Below are 5,656 nucleotides of genomic sequence, written 5' to 3'. Positions count from 1 at the left end.
TATATCTATCAATTACTACAACGTATTGAAAAAATCACATATTGGAGAAGGAATGATGACTGTGATTCCAAATTTACTATGTGTATCTACATGAAATGTGGCAAGGTCCAACCACATATTGGAGAAGGAATGATGACTGTAATTCCAAATTTACTATGTGTATCTACATGAAATGTGGCAAGGTCAAAAAATCTACAGATTACACAAAAAATCAAACGTGTTACAAAAGTATTTGTACTCGATATATGTCTGTGAATTGACGATGTCATTCTGACTCGGACAATTTGAAGTGCAAGGTGATGTTCATATGAACAATAAAAATACTCATAGTTTGTATATTGCACTTGCATAACCTATAGAACCTCCAAAGTGCATGTCTGAAGTTGTTTACAGTAGCCCTGTACATTGTATCTGTTATTTAGTTTGCTCTAGAACCTCCAAAATGCATGTCTGAAGTTGTTTTCAGTAGCCGTATACACTGTATCTGGTATTTAGTTTGCTCTAGATCCTCCAAATTGCATGTCTGAAGTTGTTTTCAGTAGCCCTGTACACTGTAACTGGTATTTAGTTTGCTCAAGAACCTCCAAAGTGCATGTCTGAAGTTGTTTTCAGTAGCCCTGTATCTGGTATTTAGTTTGCCCTAGAACCCCCAAAGGGCATGTCTGAAGCTGTTTTTAGTAGCCCTGTACACTGTATCTGTTATTTGGTTTGCTCTAGAACCTCCAAAGTGCATGTCTGAAGCTGTTTTCAGTAGCCCTGTATACTGTATCTGGTATTTAGTTTGCTCAAGAACCTCCAAAGTGCATGTCTGAAGTTGTTTTTAGTAGCCCTGTACACTGTATTTGTTATTTAGTTTGCTCTAGAACCTCCAAAGTGCATGTCTGAAGTTGTTTTCAGTAGCTCTGTACACTGTATCTGGTATTTAATTTGCTCTAGAACCTCCAAAGTGCATGTCTGAAGTTGTTTTAGTAGCCCTGTACACTGTATCTGTTATTTAGTTTGCCCTAGAACCTCCAAAGTGCATGTCTGAAGTTGTTTTCAGTAGCTCTGTACACTGTATTTGGTATTTGGGTTGCTCTAGAACCTCCAAAGTGCATGTCTGAAGTTGTTTTCAGTAGCCCTCTACAATGTATCTGGTATTTAGTTTGCTCTACCATGAATTGTTGCTTCATCAGCAAAGTAGGGTAAAATGAATATTTCGTAGCTATGATATCAAATACATAATACTGTTTTGAATGGATTTCTGTAACAATTCGTGACATGCACACTTTAGCCCTCACCCATGTACGTAGTGTCTTTCGTAACTAACTTCGTGCTTCTATTTTTATGTATATAGTGAATGTAATTTCCCCAGATAAAGTAGATAGTCTATCAAACTTCCAACAGATACCACATGAATTAAATATCGTTTCATTTGATATCTTATATTCCAGAAAATAGTTAGTTTTTTTTTAACTTTGTTACTAACCCTACATTTACATTTTTACCCGATATACTTGTGTGAAAGAGCGATAAACAAATTAATTTTTGATTTGTGTTTTATTTTGTACCTTTATTTTCAAGTTATGTTTCTGTTACACAGTATTTAGCTGCGTGTAGTATATCACGTAAAGGTATTTAGGATATGTGTAATAATGTATGAATAACAAATTTTGTTTTCATATGAACGTGCAAGTTTCACAAATGTATTAATATGGTTTTTGATTTAATTCTAATATAGCATCGGGGTGGCCCAAAGTTAAACTCGATAAGAGATTATAACGTTAATATTTGGGGTTTGACCCCTGTGTAGGCATAGAGCAAATAGCCCATCGTGCAGCTAAGTGGCTTAAAACAACATCAGTTCTGACACGAGAATCGTGTAAATTGCTGTAGATAAAAAATCTGAAGCATAATTTCAAATGGTTGTTTCCGTGTCAATTAAAAACATTCTTCAAAAGATACTGAAACACTTACTCCACCTACAAATTCAGTACGTCATATTATGAACTGTGTTATTTCTCAATGTACTGAAATCTTAATGCTAGTTAATTTGATTTGTTTAATCACACAAAAAAGTTTTATGCTAATTTATAATATTGTTTTTAAAATATCCGGTATTTTATATAAATATGAATAATATTATTATTTTCTTACTTATGCGATATTTTAAAAAGTCGAAGAGAAACAACAAGTTTCTGACCACTCCGGGTTATTTTTAGGCCTCAAATTTTGTTTGGGATTTGAAAGATTGAAACTTAAATACCTGTAAAGATTTGGTTGATTGGTTAGCGAAAGTAACATTAGATTATTCCTTGATTACACGTTATCAGTGTAACTTTACATTTTGTATGCTCATTCAATGTATCATAATAATTTGGACATTTATCTTTAAAACCTAATTAACCCCCAGATTACCAATTTGTTTTTTATATCGTCACTGCCGGTGATGTCCGTGTATATTGTTACATTATTTCAGTTATAGGGTGCTAAGCCTGATTATACTGAAATGAATTGGGGTTACTCTGTTTGAAATTGGTCTGGTTAGTTTGGTGCGATTTTAATGTTTGTTCATGAATTTTGCGTCCAAGTACTGTTTGTCACCCTAATTTTGAACGGACGTACAAGAGGGAATGAAGTTGGTCAACAGCACTGTTCCTAATTTTGAACTGATAAACAAGAGGGAAGGCAGCTAGTCAACAATACTGCCCCTAATTTTGAACCGATACAAAAGAGGAAAAGCAGCTAGTCAACGGAACTGTTGTGCTACTTTTGTAGAATGAACAGTGGTATTTGACCTTCATTTATTTATGCGGCAGTGGATTGCGAACATTGAATCATCGGATTTACACTCCGGGCGCAAACCACTTTGGTTTAATGTAAATTAGAATGTTGTAACTTCAAAGTAAAATGGTTGTACACATAGGAGTGATTGCAGTAATTAAGAGTTGTGGGATCTTCCAGTGTGACTGTTATCATTTTGTAGGATTTATAGGAAAACTTGTTTGACGAGTTTTTGTGCGTGTTGTTTTACACAAGTTGTAATGGTGAATTAAAAACTAGCCCTCATAGGATTTATAGCGATTCTTGTTTGCTCTTATGGATAAAAAACGATCAGTTCAATTCAATCAAATTGGCAATTTAAATTCAAGACGGTAATTAATTACCTTGTCGAATTCAGAGGAGTTGCATCTTCACCTGTCTCATCGTTCATGAACGAAAGTGTAGAGACAGCCTAGTAGTATAATTAGTATAATTGAACTAATTCAGGAAATATATGCACACATAGATGTAACGTAAGTGTATGTGCTAGGAATATTTATGCTTTACCGTTCATGATTTCAAGTATCTCCAAGTCTTCTTCGGACTCACGTGACTCACGAGTGCAATTACAATTTGTACTATAAGCTCTAAGGCGAGATCACGAGAGGCTCGTGCTGATGTAATTATCTTTAACCACTATCCCTGTTAATTAACGTAGAGGTACGTGAGCTAACGGCCCAGAGGGTTTTGTGTGTTCCGACACCGAAGGAAAATTAAAACTACGTTATAAACTTCGACGGGAATTTATCCAACTCGAAACTCTTTTCGTATAAACAGTTAACAACGAATACGCTTGTTTTTTTTGTGTTTTTTTTTTTTCGACATTTGCAAAATCATACAACGGTATTGGTGCGAAAACAGTGTTCTTTGATTGCAGCTTGTACATGTACCTTTTCATTGTTATATGCCCATTCAATATTTCAGAACACTTACAGGTATTTTAAAACCTATTTCCCATCCCCCCCCCCTCAAATTACAAATTTGTTTTTTATTCCTTTCACTGTGCCGGTGGGGTCCACATATTCATTATATTGAGTATACTTTTGTAACTTCTGCTTGATAAAACAATGACCAAAGCTTTTGGGTGAATTCAGTCAGAGTGTTTGTATCTTTGGTAAATTTCACGTAAACCTGTTCCACGACTATCTACGGTATCTATCCCTAACTTACAGGAGAGGCACCTAGTCAACACCGCCAATTCTTGTACTACTGTATTCGAATAGTCGGATTGGCCGTCGTATTATAACGGCTGAAAAGGCATGTTCGGTGATGGGTTTCTAACCCGCAGATTGCGAGTAGAGCGCCCTAATTATCAGGTCATGCCAGACCTCGCTCAAAGGGGCTTCGGTAGTAATTAATGGGATTGATGGCAATGTTGATAATATTTTTATTTTGTGTAAGTGATTTGTATATTACTAGAGGCTATAATCAGGAAAGTCATGAACTCGCAAACAGTTAGCAAATAAATAGTTTAGAAAAAGTGTATCTTAAAAAGCCAATGGACACAGTACTAAGAAAGTACAGCATGAAAATGAAGACAGCGTAATTTAAACACATCAATAAACTTCGATGTACGCCCCCCCCCCATGGTGGCTCGTTCATCCGTACGTCTGAGGGATTTTAGCGCTAAAAATTGGGTTTTGATACCCGCGGTGGGTAAAGCACATATAGCCTAACGTAGCGCCGTGCTCAACAACAAACAAGCCAAAGTATGATATGGTTAAGGAATAAACTGTAATTTGTCTTTAAAAGCCTAGTCCCCCCCGCCTCCACAAAAAAAAGTTAATAATCAGTTTGTTCGCCCCGATATCTTCCAGTGGTTGCACCTAGCAACAGCAAGAGAAAAATTTACCATCTGGGTTTAAGTATACAGCGTTTTTATTCTTCAATAACTTCCAAGCCATAACCGAGTAACTTTCTATAAAAGTTTTTGTGATTCTGTTTTTTTTTAAATATAATTGCTGGAGAAAGTACGGACATTTTCTTGGTAATTTCATAATACACTTAGTGTGTTATATTTTTTAACACAAGTTCGTTTTTAACACTAGTTCGTGGAGTCAGACCATTGTAATGGTCCCGAACCACGTATTGTGACTGTGTGGAGTCAGACCATTGTAATGGTCCCGCACAGCCACAATACGTGGTTGGACCATTACAATGGTCTGACTCCACGCACAGTCACAATACGTGGTTGAACCATTACAATGGTCTGACTTCACACACAGTCAATTACTCTATGGAAATGTAAGTTACCACTTGAACTCCCAGAGGTACAAAGTTAGTATTGAAATATATATAAAGTTTTAGGTCTTAGCGAATTGATATATCAACTAAATGTTATCAATCCAAAGGGTCAGTACTTTAGACACAATTTCTTAATATTAAGTAGCCATGTTCTACATGTCCAAAGGGTCAATCTTTGGACACAATTTCTCAATATTAAGTAGCCATGCTCTACATGTCTCAAGGGTCAATCTTTAGACACAATTGCTTTATATTAAGTAGCCATACTCTACATGTCCAAAGGGTCAATACTTTAGACAATTTCTCAATATTAAGTAGCCATGCTCTGCATGTCCAAAGGGTCAATCTTCAGACACAATTTCTTAATATTAAGTAGCCATACTCTACATGTCCAAAGGGTCAATACTTTAGACACAATTTCTTAATATTAAGTAGCCATGCTCTACATGTCAATACTTTAGACACAATTTCTTAATATTAAGTAGCCATACTCTACATGTCAATACTTTAGACACAATTTCTTAATATTAAGTAGCCATACTCTATATACAGCTGATAAATGTTTATGAAGCTGCAATACAAAAAAAAAAAAAAGAAGGTGAAAATATGG

The sequence above is a fragment of the Limulus polyphemus genome, unplaced genomic scaffold (genome assembly GCF_000517525.1).
Source record: "Limulus polyphemus unplaced genomic scaffold, Limulus_polyphemus-2.1.2 Scaffold1844, whole genome shotgun sequence".
Classification (NCBI taxonomy): Eukaryota; Metazoa; Arthropoda; class Merostomata; order Xiphosura; family Limulidae; genus Limulus; species Limulus polyphemus.
Note: the sequence above shows the minus strand (reverse complement) of the source record.